General features: G+C 41.8%; 1 protein-coding gene across 3 annotated transcripts in view; it reads right to left on the bottom strand.

Moving 5' to 3' along the window:
- Window positions 1–6,365, bottom strand: part of MAPK9 (mitogen-activated protein kinase 9) — a 40,216-nt gene extending 33,851 nt beyond the window's left edge. For 2 of the 3 annotated variants that reach the window (XR_011558015.1, XM_070739166.1), the window contains exons 1-2: window positions 6,225–6,311; window positions 1,912–2,100 (exon numbers count right to left, since the gene is read on the bottom strand). The gene's annotated coding sequence lies outside the window, so the exon portion shown is untranslated. Of the gene's footprint in view, window positions 1–1,911; window positions 2,101–6,224 lie in introns of all 3 variants that reach the window. The other variant, XM_070739167.1, reaches the window with a different exon arrangement.
- Between the last annotated feature and the right edge of the window lie 7,667 nt (window positions 6,366–14,032).

The following is a 14,032-nucleotide window of genomic DNA, read 5'->3' as shown; positions in this document are numbered from 1 at the left end:
GAGGGGCAGCATACAAATCGAATTTATTATTATTATTATTATTATTATTATTATTATTAATTGTGGCAATACAGAATTTGGCTGCTGCACATGAGAAAGTGTTCTAAATGTGTTCTGAAGATAGTTCACATAGAAGATGTCTTCACATGGAAGATATTAAAGGCAGAATATAAGCAAACCTGATACTCCTTTGGAATTTACAATGTAATAATACAGGTCATCAAAATGGTTTTCATCTCCTTGTCACCACAGGGGCAGCACTGCTCAGTTAATGGGATTTTGGAATATCTGCCTCACTGCAGTATAGACGGTAAAATGTTATTCTGGCATTGAAAAATGCTATCCTCAGCTTGGGGGAAGTTAGATTTGCTGATTCCAAAATGCCCTCATTAATCTAATTTCTGCCATGTTGGAGCAACCTATTAAGTCCAGCCTGAAATCCATATTACTGATCACTAAGTGAGAGAAAAAGAGAGATGGTGTGAAGAACACTGCAGGGGTGGGTTCTAACTTACCTCACTGCCAGTTTGGCACCCATGCATAGTGCCAAAAAAATTTCTCCCCAACAAAAAAGCCCCCCCAAAAAACAAAAACAAAATGGCAACACATGTGTAGTGCCAGAAACATGGCTTCTACACATGTGCAGAAGAAAAAAACAGGATTTTTTTAAAGCTAAAAAACAAAAATCCAAAACAATTTAAAAAAAGAGATGGCGGTGTCCACCATCTTTGTGACATCAGCAGCAGGTTGCTACCAGTTTGAGTAAACCGGTCCAAACCAGGAGGAACCCACCTCTGGGTTGCTGCCATCTCACTCAGATAAAGATACATTTGTCCATGTGCCGCCTCTATGTTGGTTGAGGCAGGCAGGATTCCCTTGAGTACCATTTGTTGGGGATCAGGGGAAAGGGAGGGTTTTGCCTTCTCTTTCTGCTCAAGATCCCCATGGACAATTGGTGGGCCACTGTGTGACACAGAATGCTGGACTCGATGGGCTTTGGCCTGATTCAGCATGGCTCTTCTTATCCTGTTCCTGAAGCCTTGTTTTCCCATGGAATAGACACAATTGCTTAAACAAGCTATCTTTTCCTGAGCCATTGTTCTCCCTCACATAGGGAGTATAGCACTTCCTTAAAAAGTGCCATCACTTAAGAAGTTCAGCTCTGTGCCTTAATTACTTGATTAGACACCTTAGTTTTCTGATGCTGCTGCCAGAAACTGACCAAACCTTAATCAACTTCACACTGAAGGCTTTTGTTGTAAGGTGCATAAAATTTGCTCATAATCTGCATTAGTTGGAAAATTATTTATTTTTTACCATCATTTATTACCACCATATTTTTGAATGGTCTCTAACCAAGGCGGTCACTAAACGAGGAGTGAATATACTGCAAATTATTCACATATAAAAGTGTACACACAGTCATATCTCCAGCAAACATATATTTTTACTCAATGTTGAACCATGTATTATGCATTTTATTCCATTTTATCACATACTTTACTTCCATCATTCATCTGTCTTATTGCATTCAACAACCAATTTTCAAATTGCATTCACATTACGTAGCTGAAGCCAATTATCATGCACTTTTCCTATATCACCAAACATACAACCAACCTTTTAATAACTATACATTAGTCAGTGAATATAATGTTATGTATTATCCCTTTTAGGAACAATAACAAAAATGCAAAGCCACATTATTAGCAATTGTCTGCCTCTAATGCAGAGAATATTAACCTTGGTATTAGCAGTCTATATTCTTATATTAGTAATTAAATCAGTATTTTAATCTTACTTTCTAATAAAATTAGAAAGAAAGCTGTTAACATTACTAGATGCTTAACGTAAGTTAAAGATCTACGCTTAATTTTTAAATGTTGATATAACAAACAGTTCTCAACTTACGTGTCATTTGATGACTTCAAAGCTATGAGAATTTTAAAATCTACTTATGACATATCCTTGAAGTTACGTTGCCACAGAATCACGTTGTCACATTTCAGGCACTATACAACTTTTCACATTTACAATTGGTTGCAATGTCCCATGGTCATGTAAAACTTCAATTTAGGGTTTTTTTGCAGATTTCTGTGACTAAGAACAGAAGAAAAAACTATAATAAACTTTATAAATAGCAAGTAATACAGTAATGGCCCATTTTATATAAGATCATAGAAGATAAGGATGCTTCAGGTCTCTGATGCAACAATACCTAATTAGACCTTATCTGTTGCTATGCCTGACCTTTGAAATAAGGATGATCCTCTTACGGTAGCTTTCTGTAGAGCTTTAAAGATCTGGCTTTTCCCCTCCAATGAATTTGTACTGTGACATGAATCTATGGGGTTTTTTTTCATTTTATTGTTCTTTTTCTGATATTTAGAATATCAGAGTCACCAACCATGACAGCTTAAATGACTCCAACAAATAAAAAACAGAAGATAAAAATCTACATAATTAATCCTTCTTCCCACTGAACTATTTAACATATCACTATTCCATACTAATTTAAAAGGTAGTTATAATTCTCACACAAGAGTGACTTCAAATATTGCCAGGCAGAACCTATTGCATTAAACAAATAATACAACTTCAAGTATTTTAAATAACATTTCATGGACACAAAAGAGATGGGATAGTGGCTACACAAAAGAAAGGTTAGGCAGAAGTTTTCTTGAAAGTTAAGCCTGTCAAAATCAATGAATTGTGTGATAAGGGTTAATGGTGTGATAAGGGTGAATGACCCTCAGGGAAACACGGCAGAGCGATAAGTCAAAAGCTGCTTGGGCTGGTAGAAATGGGTGCAATCTTGTTACGAAATGGCCACCACTATACTCAATGGGTCTGAATGGGCCCACAACGAGCCACCACCCTGCTCAAAAAGGCCATTGGAATGAGCACACTGACCAGGCCGCTGGTGTAGTCAAGATGGCCACTGATGTAGTCAAGATGGCCGCTGCCCACAGAATGACCTCGCCTCAAAAGGTGATGAACTGAAAATTACGGTCGTTTTTTCTTCAATCACGCCAGTTGCTGGACGGACGCGAGGCAGGCCGGCTTAATCTATGAGCTTCCTGCTCTTGCAAAGCCAACAATTAGTGGAGCCTGGCAGCAAAACAGACCACCAAAATACAGCAGCGTGCACGGGCCTGAGGGGGGCAAAGTCCTTATACTGGAGGTTAGGTGACAGTGAGCCACTCAAGCATGATAGCTTCTGCAGCCAAAGCTCAAGTACTTGCTGTCACTCCCAAGCCGAGTGATAATGGAGCGCAAGCTTCCCCTAGCCATTAGTCCCATGAGTGCGACCGCTCCAGTGACAGTCTATCCCAATCAGAGACAGCAGGCATTAGAAATGCTGTTTGGCCAGGCCACTGGCCAAAGGAAGAGAGCAGCAAGCTCCTAAGGCCGAAATTAGAAGGAACACCCCTCCCCCCATTGAGCAATGGCCCTTCACTCGGCTAGTGGGAACAGCTAAAGCCCTCACCACGCTCAACCCAGTGACTTTGATGAAGTCAAGTCAGCCAGGGAGAACTCACTCTGCAGAATTTGATGACCTACATGATGGAAAAAACCTCCAAAGAATGGGAGCGGTAAAACACACATCCAATTCAGGCCATGGCCTGAGTCAAAGAGAGGGAATTAAGGCAGGAGGACAAAAATATATAATTTGACACTCAGTCCTCATTGGCTGAAGGGATGGTGTCATAGAAACATAGAAGTCTGACGGCAGAAAAAGACCTCATGGTCCATCTAGTCTGCCCTTATACTATTTTCTGTATTTTATCTTAGGATGGATATATGTTTATCCCAGGCATGTTTAAATTCAGTTACTGTGGATTTATCTACCACGTCTGCTGGAAGTTTGTTCCAAGGATCTACTACTCTTTCAGTAAAATAATATTTTCTCATGTTGCTTTTGATCTTTCCCCCAACTAACTTCAGATTGTGTCCCCTTGTTCTTGTGTTCACTTTCCTCCTGGACCTTATTTAACTCTTTAATATATTTAAATGTTTCGATCATGTCATCCCATTCTTGGAGGTTAGCAACACCCACTATGGAGAACAAGAAAGCAGGAAGTCTTCAGCTCATTCCTTCACCATAATACTTCGTTAATAAAAATGAAAAAGAAGTGTGGAAACAAGAGAGGGCAGCATCAGCTTTTTATTTATTCTTTCTTCTTTGGCCTCTGTAGATACTTGTCAGAGACCTGTAATCTATCAATTTCCTGAGATTTTCTGGACAGGAAAAGCTGTGTAATCATGGCTGCTGCTGTGTAATTTTTCGCTTGCCCATTTTGGGCAATATATGCAGATGTTTAAAAGGGACACTGAGAGTGAGTCAACCAAAAAATAAGGTAACTGTCCAGTTGCCTTATCTTACTATGCAGAACAAAGAAGAAAGACCAAACAATTAAGAGAGGAGTTATCAAGAAAAGACTTTACTTGGAGGAGGAACTGTCAACCTAACTTGCTCTTTAACCTTCTTTCCATTTGGTGATAATGGACCCCTGGAACAATTAAGTGTAATCCTCCCAACACCATTCAAAATGATAGTACATCTGAATATATAGATAGCAAGTGACACCATCCTTCTGAGATTTCCCTGTATGCTGTCTAGGTAAAGAGAGAAACGACAACTGCTCTTGCTTTCTCAATGGGCAGCACTGAGGCCAGCCCTTCTTTTCCTGTTGCAACCAAAGCTGCGGCCTTAAAAGACAGGAACAGGAGCTACTGCTGCTTTTACTTTCCTATTCCTTAACTCTCAGAAGTAATAAAATATTTGGAAAAACTCAAAAAAACCCAAAACCCCCTCACCTTGGAGAGGAGACTATGGGGAGGGTTTCCTGTCAAGAGGTCCCACACCCTTCTGTTAGTTTCTACTATCAAAAATTTAAAAAGGAACTGAGATTTTATTTACTGTGTACAACTCTCTCATCTATGATTGGTTCAGAGTAGAAGAGATGACTGAAATATACTTGACCTCTCCTGTAGTTCAGTTCTCTCTCTCTCTCTCTCTCTCTCTCTCTCTCTATCTATCTATCTATCTATCTATCTCTGTGTGTGTTTTTGTAGATTTTCACTGGTATAGGTATGTAAGTCTAGGCATATTTGGGTCTTTTCGCCATGTATGTTCAGGAAAAGACCCAAATATGCATACACACACACACACACACACACACACACACACACACACGTGTGTGTGTGTGTGTGTGTTTGTATGTGTAAGTGTGTGTAACATATTTTTGCTGATAATGAAAAGGGAGGGAGACTAGTATAGATCTATTTCAAGCTACTTTGCTCTCATCAGCTAGCCATAGGCATGCATGCATGCATGCATGCATGCATGAATACATACATACATACATTATCTGGGGTAACTGTTGGAAGAATACAAACATGTTAATTCAGAAGCATGGTTTCTTGAGATAAAACTATCCCCAACTCAAGGCTTAGAATTGGTTTGCTTCGCTATGCCTTTTCCTGCTCTGTGTGGCTGGAAAGGGTTTTTTAAAACATCATGGGTTTCAAAGGAACGCCTTTCCCTGCTTTGCGCTGACGGTTTCAAAACCATTTGCCACCAAAAGTTGCCCAACCCCCTGGCCATGCCTCCGGAGGGCAGATCGGGGTGATCTACCCTCCCATCGATCACGCCAGTTGACAGACAGAGCACCAGCAGCCGCCGACACCTCGGACGAGCTGGCTGCCAATAGTAAAAGGAAAGGACATACGCGCCAAGGGAGAGGCAGGGATGTAGAGCGAACCGGGCGTTAACATATGCTCGTCCGTAGCCAGACAAGAGCTCGGGGTCCAGGCGGCCCGACGCTGCCGGACGACACCCGACCGGGGGTCCTTCAAGACGGCCAGGACTGGGCTCTGTCCCCAAGGACTCCACGGACCGCGACGGGCTCTGCGCAAGGCACCCGAGCGCAGAAGAGGCGCACCGCGGCAACAGGGCGGGGGCAAAGCGCAAGGACAGGAAGCCGCCTTGGGGCCCCAAGCGGAGCCTCTGCGGTACCCGCGCCCAGCCAGGAGGCCGAAGAGGCGACGCGGTGCCGGGGAAACTTTCCAGGCAAACCGCCGGGTGGGGGAGGGGAAGGGGGAGGACTCAAGCCCTGGAGGGGCGCTGCTCCTGCCGCCGTCATCGTCAAGTCCCCTCGGCCCCCCCCCCCGCCTGCCCGCCCCGCAGAGAGCCTCACCCCCCTCCGCTCCCGCCTCACCTCCTTTGGTGCCCCCGGGCGAGCCGTTCCGCGTCTTTATCAAGCTCTCGTACACTCTCGAGCCGCAATGGCCTCCCTCAGCGCCTCACAGGCCGCACCAGAACCAGGCATGTTGATGAGCACCCGCGCCACCCAATCGCCGCGGACGTTCGGCAGGTGTCTACCAACCAGCTTTCGGAGGCGAGTCCGAAGGCCACTATATAAAGTAGGCGCGACGGGCGCCTTCCTATTAAGAGGGTGTGGGGGGCGGCGGTGGAAGTGGAGGGGGGGGGGTGCTCTTCGGAGCCGAAGTTATCTACGTCTGGGAGGCTGAAATGACACACGATTTGTGCGTGACTTTGCCTAAGGAGAGTTTTCCGATTCGGTTGCTCAGTTTTCAAAGTATATCGTGACTAATGTCTGCTCCCCGATAATCGTCCACTTTTCACAACATAAATATTAACATAAGAGTACAAGAAAGATTGCTCTGTTTGTAATGCACTAATTTAGTTTAATTAGGCCTTGGAGGTAGGGTAAATGCAAGTAGGATGGGCAGAATTAGCCATTGTAAACTACTGTATTTAGCAGTAGTTTTTTCAACCGCCTTTTCTGTAAGAGATAGCACTTATAAATTGATACACCCTGGCCAGGTTCACATAATAGTCTAGAATTCAGGGGAAGGCAAAATTGGCTATTCTATGACATGTGGACTTCAATTCCCAGCTGGCATGATTGGCTCAGGAATTCTGGGAGTTGAAGTCCACAAGCCATAGAAGAGCCAATTTTGCCTACCCCTGGTCTAGATTAACATGTGATTGGATATATTATGATACAGTGTGCTATCTAGTGTCATCGAAAAAGGTTGGCTAAATAGGATTTAGGTTGTTTTTTATTAATCTTATATATAAGAAGGTTATACAAGCATATTGTTAGGCACTGATGATATATGTGTTTTCATGTACAGTATGTATGCTTTTTATGTTGGAGAAAAAAATAATAAAAATATAGAAAAGAAAAGAAAAGGTTTGGCTACCCAAATGTCCCTGAGGTGTTGTCAATTGAATATTTTGATCACTAGACTAATACATTATTTTTGTTTACTTATTTTCCCACTTATCTTACATACAATATTGTAATCCTGGGTGGTTTACAGCAAAAACTTTAAAAGAAACATGAGTTCAGACAAAGCGAGGGAGGATTTAGCCCATGCAACTGTACAGCTGCCTTCAATTGAACTGTCATGTTTTTGCTTTAACCTTTGGCAACAATCTATTGTGCCAAACCCACATCTCCAAACCCATGAATACAAAATCAAGGCTGCCTTTCTCAGAAGAACACAAAACGTATCTGTTGCAGCCAGAATTTACCTCCTTACTGACCATTTTTGTACAACAAAACAGAAACTAAGAATGTAACTCCATGAGAAATGTATCCCTTTGGCGGAAAAATATGCTTAATGCTACCTTTAAAAGAAAATACCGGTAATAATAAAAGCATCTGATTTATGGACAGTAGAAAATGCTTTTTGCCAGTACTCAAAACCCCTAGTTTCCCTCTGACAGTGCCACATCTACGTTTGGCTACCTGGCAGTAGGCACAATATATTTTTGGCAAGTAGGGCAATGGTTATTTTTTTATCTTACCACCATAGGAAGGACCTGCTGTTTGTACCACCTTGCCCTTTCTATGCAGTGTAAATGATTGATCTTAGAAAGAACAGCTATCTCATCCTGTTGTTCATCAGTGTTCTCACTCCCCAAAGAATAAGCATTAGGTAATGGTTACTTCTCCCTTGAAATGCTCATTTGTCTTCTTTTGCTAATCAGAACCTCTCCTTCTCTACAGACAAGGCAGTGGAAACTATTGTGCCTACCAGAACATGCTTGATGTGGGGACTAAAAGTGGTCCTCCCTGATATGAGGTAGAAAGGGAAGTAACAAGTGAAAAGGAGCAAGCATAATATGGTTGCTCACTTTAACAGCAGCCATCATCTCTTCTGCTCCCATACCCTCTTGTTAGTTGGTAAGAAGAATTAGGCTAGCTATTGCATGATCCTGAAACTTAAGAAAGTTACTTAAGAAAGATAGGAATAACCACTTTCTCCAGTTGTGCTAAACATATGCCCCCGTAGAGGGGCGGCATACAAATCCAATAAATAAATAAGTAAATAAAATAAATAAAAAGTTGCAGGATTTAATAGATGAGAAGTAGTAAGATTACAGAAGATTTTTGCATCAGAAGCCTCTGTGTCTTTCCCCCCCCCAAATTAAGTTTCAGGGTTGGTAAAGGAAGTTGAATTGATTTGTTTTAATAATTGCCCAGTATCAAAGTGGCACTGATGTGGATGGTGTTTGAAATATAAATTGAAGTTTATACTCTTCATAGAAAATTATAGATGCTTTCATTTTTATGAAAGGAATATTGAGATCCAAGAATGTCTTTGGGAGGATCTATTGAAATGATAGTAATAGCATTTAGACTTATATACCGCTTCAAAATGCTTTTACAGCCCTCTCTAAGCTGTTTACAGAACCAGCATATTGCCCCCAACAATCTGGGTCCTCATTTTACCCACCTTGGAAGGATGGAAGGCTGAGTCAACCTTGAGCTGATACTGAGACTGGAACTGCTGAATATAGTTAGCTGAAGTAGCCTGCAGTGCTGTACTCTAACCACTGTGCCACCCCACCTTTAGAAATATAAATTGGTGGTAAGGAAAACAAGCAGAGATTCTGAGGGGAAAATGGTATGGATCATATAGATACAAATCTGTTACACTGCTCTATTGTACTATATATTTAAAACATTTTCCTTCCCCACCCCCCACCCCCAGGAAGTGGCTGATTCAGATAGCATTTGGTCAGAAAGGTCTTCATCAGTTATGTTTTAATGCTTTTTCAAAAAATGATTGGTTGTCTGAATATTTGAAACTAGACTGCTCTTTAGGCAGGTGGCATCATTTTTATTAACGAGGAGAGAATGGAAGGAAATACAGTATCTGAGATATTCCTAAACAGTAAAAGTTGCCTGTTAGGAAAATTCTTAATCTCCCACTTACAAATGTATTTTTTTTAACAGCTGAACTTTTAGGGTCTTAGCCCTAAGTTGCTTTACTTCCACATATATAAGTTATTTTTTTTAAAAGCAACTTACGTCCTGATTGTTACGTTAAGTTCTTGGTATTGATTGTTGGTGCCTGCCAAGGTGTTTTTTTAAAATTGTTTTATTCTTGATACATTTCTACTGGCTATAGAGCAGGGGCCCTCAAACTTTTTAAATGGGGCCAACTCATGGTCCCTCAGACTGTTGGGGGCCCAGACCAGCTAGCTGGATGTGACTAGGTGAGCATGGCCAATTTAACAGTCCATTAAATAATGCACACAAATTAAACTTTAATTTTTCTCCTGGGGATATTTTATTTGCTTTTGTTTGCCTGTTGCTCTTTTGGTGGACTTTTCTTTTTACTAGATAATTTTTTCAGTTGTTTAGGGCAGTGTTTCCCAACCTTGGCAACTTGAATAGATCTGGACTTCAACTCCCAGAATTCCCCAGCCAGCATTTGCTGGCTGGGGAATTCTGGGAGTTGAAGTCCAAATATATTCAAGTTGCCATGGTTGGGAAACACTGACTTAGGAGTCTAGTGGTCCACTTCAGGAAATTGTTTTACAGCAATTCTTCTCAGCCCTAGGAGCTTGAGAAACTTCTGTGACTCTGTCTTTTTTCTCTCTGTCTTTTCCTCTCTCTTCCTTTCTTTCTATCTCTCTCTATCTTTTGGAGGCGGGGGAGGTAAAAAACACAGAGTTATTGTCCATTTTTTGGCCTCCTGGGCAGTGAAGGAGTTTGGCACTACCAGTGCGCCCTCCGAGGCCGTTCTGTATACGCATGAGCATCATCGGCATAAGATTTGGCTTCTGCACATCCACAGAAAGCAAAATCTTGTGGGAAGATGCACGCGCAAGCAAGATGCTGTCGATCTTTGCCTATATTTTTGTTTCCGCGCAGGCGCGGAAGCAAAATAAATTGGTGTACATCGCCAAAATTTCACTCGAGCAAGCATTTTCACACAAGATTTCACTTGCTAAACATGTGCAGAAGCCAAATCTTGCATAAGAATGCGTCAGGATGCACAGCTGTGGGTGCATCCCAAAAATCACTAACGGAACGTGGCACCTTATTGTTCACTGGCCATCATTGCTCCTGGGGCATCTGTGCACCCCGTTTTTCACCTCCCCCATCTCCAAGAACATTCTACAGGCCTAAAATGGGGGGCGTTTGCCCAGGTTCACCTGGTGCACCAGTTGTGGCCCTATTTGGACCGGGAGTCACTGCTCACAGTCACTCATGCCCTCATCACCTCGAGGCTCGACTACTGTAACGCTCTCTACATGGGGCTACCTTTGAAGAGTGTTCGGAAACTTCAGATCATGCAGAATGCAGCTGCGAGAGCAATCATGGGCTTCCCTAAATATGCCCATGTAACACCAACACTCCACAGTCTGCATTGGTTGCTGATCAGTTTTCAGTCACAATTCAAAGTGTTGGTTATGACCTATAAAGCCCTTCATGGCACCGGGCCAGGTTATCTCTGGGACTGCCTTCTGCTGCACGAATCCCAGCGACCAATTAGGTCCCAGAGTGGGCCTTCTCCGGGTCCCGGCAACTAAACAATGTCGTTTGGCGGGACCCAGGGGAAGAGCCTTCTCTGTGGCAGCCCCGGCCCTCTGGAACAAACTCCATCTAGAGATTAGAATAGCCCCCACCCTTCTTGCCTTTCGTAAGCTTCTTAAAACCCACCTCTGTCGTCAGGCATGGGGGAACTGAGATATTCTTTCCCCCTAGGCTTCTACAATTTATGTATGGTATGTTTGTATGTATGATTGGTTTTAAAATAAGGGGTTTTAGCTGTTTTAGTATTGGATTGTCGCATGTTGTTTTTACCACTGTTGTTAGCCGCCCCGAGTCTACGGAGAGGGGCGGCATACAAATCCAATAAATGAATGAATGAATGAATGAATGAATGAATGAATGAATGAATGAATAAATAAATAAATAAATAAATAATTGCCCATTTTGTGGCCACAAATGGGCCATTTTCCCCATTTTCTGGCCTCCTGGGACGTCTGTGCACCCCATTTATCACCTCCCATTCTCCAGCAGCATTCTGCAGGCCAAAAACAGGCAAAAACAGCCCTTCTTTGGGCCTTCTGTGCACCCTGTTTTTCCCCTCCACCCACCTCCAGAACATCTTTTCAGGCCAAAATTGTTTGACTTATCTTTCAGTTCCAGTCTGTGGGGTTCAAAACGGTAAGTTCTGCGCTCAGCCAAAGGGTGGTTGGGGCAATTTATTATTTATTTATTTATTTGATTTATATGCCACCCCTCTCCGAGGACTCAGGGCAATGTGGGCAGAGCAGCCTCATTCTGCATGGGCCAGATTAATGGCTATAAGGTGGGCCACATTCGGCCCGCGGGCTGTAGTTTGAGGACCCATTCCATAGAGGGTCATCTTTTCAAAGGAAGTATGTGCCCCATCCTTGACTCAAACCCAAATATGAAAATCTATCAAACCTTTCTGCTTTTCTATTTGGAATGATGAAAATAGTAGGGGTTTGCAACCTAATGTCATGGGCACCAACATATTCAGGAATACAGTAGTTCCCACGTTTCAGAGAACTGTTAGTCTACAATAGCCCAAAATTAGGAGATGGCTGATAGCATCCTTTCTGATAAACACTTTTTGTTAAAAGTCATTAAGTTTCCATAAGTTTTAGTTCACTTCATTAGATTTATGCAGCGGTTAGTTGGTGTAGGATTTTAAAAATTAATCAGCAATATAACAATGTGCCCGTGCGCACACCCACACGCCAAGCTGGCAGGAATAGTCAATACTCCAGAAGATAGGTTGAACATACAGAAGAATCTTGAATACTCAAACACTGAGTCCTATCTAACAAAATGAAATTCAGTGGTGAGGAAAGTAGTTGCATTTAGGCAAGAAAAATCAAATGCATGGGTATAAAGCAGGTGGCACCTGGCCCAATTGTCATAACAGAGAGGGATCTTGGGAATTCTAGTGGATTCTAAATGAGTCACTTAAATATGAGTCAGCAATGTGCTGCAGCTGCCAAAAAAGCCAATGCAGTTCTAGGCTGCATTAACAGAGGCATAGAATCAAGATCATGTGAAGTGTTAATATCACTTTATAATGCCACACTTGGAATACTGCATCCAGTTCTGTCATCACACTATTAAAAAAGATGTTTAGACTAAGAGTGCAGAGAAGAGCAACAATGTTGATTAAAGGACTGGAGCTGGGGCGGGTACCTTCCGGTTCGGGCAGACCGGTTCGCCCAAACGGGTAGCGACCCACTGGTGACATCATGATGACATCATTGAACCAAATCAGTTGGTGCCAGTTGAATTTCTTTTATTTGAATTTTTCATTTTTTTTCCTTCTGAGCATGTGTACTGGGCATACAATCACCATCTTTTTTTTTTGTTTTAATTTTTTTAAAAAAATTCATTACTGCGCATGTGCACACCCTCAAGGCGCACCCATGAGGCGCAGGAAGGAGCAAACTGGAAGCAAAGTAAATTGGAACCCACCCCTGGACTGGAGGTTAAAACATATGAAGAACAGTTGCAGGCTAGTTTAATGAAAAGAAGGATTAGGGGTGACACGATAGCAGTTTTCCAATATCTAAGGTGCTGCCACAAAGAAGATGGGGTCAACCTATCTAAAGCACCTGAAGGCAGGACAAGAAGCAATGGATGGAAACTAATCAAGAATCCAGCCTAGAACTAAGGAGAAATTTCCTGACAGAACAATCATGGAACTATTGCCTCCAGAAGTTGGGAGTTCTCCATCAGTGGAGATTTTTAATTAGAGATTGGACCACTATTTGTCTGAAATGGCATACAGGTTCCTTGAACAGGAATTAGGACTAGAAGACCTCCAAAGTCCCTTCCAACTGTGTTATTCTGCTATCTCAGATCTTAATACAATGGGTTTTTAACAGATTACACATGCTAATTGATGACTATTTGCAATGCCTCTAGTGTGCAACCTGCACCTGTATCATCACCATTTCTCTACCTATATGCTTCTAGGTCATACCTTTTTTCAAACAAGAACCAGTTAGGTGTAGTCATTAAGATACTAAACTAGAAACAGGGAGACTGGGAGTTCTAGTCCTCCCCTATGCACCAAAGGAAGTCAGGTGACTCTGGCCCAGTCATTCTATCTTAGTCCAGCCTATCTCAAGGAGTTTTGTATGTTGCTTTGAACTACACAAAATAAAGATGGGATATAAATCTAATTAGCAATAAAGTTACATCAGTTCAACCACTATACATTTGATTGTCAGTTGCAACTCACTAAAGCGTAATATTGATTAAGAAAAAGTATGCATACCAGACTCATTTTAAATCCCTATTAAATCCCTATAAAGACTCCCTATAAAGTGGGAGGCTAAAATGAAACAAACAAAAATGTCAGTTTCTAATTTATAAAGTATTTCAGCCTCAAATATATACCTATGCATTTTTATAAGGTACAGTTTATAAGGTACATTTTTATAAGGTACATTTTCATAAGGTACAGTTTATAAGGTACATTTTTATAAGGTACAGTTTAAAATTATGTTTACATGCCTAGATAGAACAGAAGGTAGGGCAATAAAGCATCCTGGAATGCCGGGCAACAGAAGGGAACAAAACAATCAATTCAACCTCTAATAAATGGGATTTTTCCATTTTACCAGATTAAAACTATGGTTCTCATCATCACATGTATCTATACTATGAGAATATTCTAATTCTCTATTCCA

This window comes from Erythrolamprus reginae, chromosome 2 (genome assembly GCF_031021105.1).
Source record: "Erythrolamprus reginae isolate rEryReg1 chromosome 2, rEryReg1.hap1, whole genome shotgun sequence".
NCBI lineage: Eukaryota > Metazoa > Chordata > Lepidosauria > Squamata > Dipsadidae > Erythrolamprus > Erythrolamprus reginae.
This window is presented reverse-complemented; position numbering and strand designations above follow the sequence as displayed.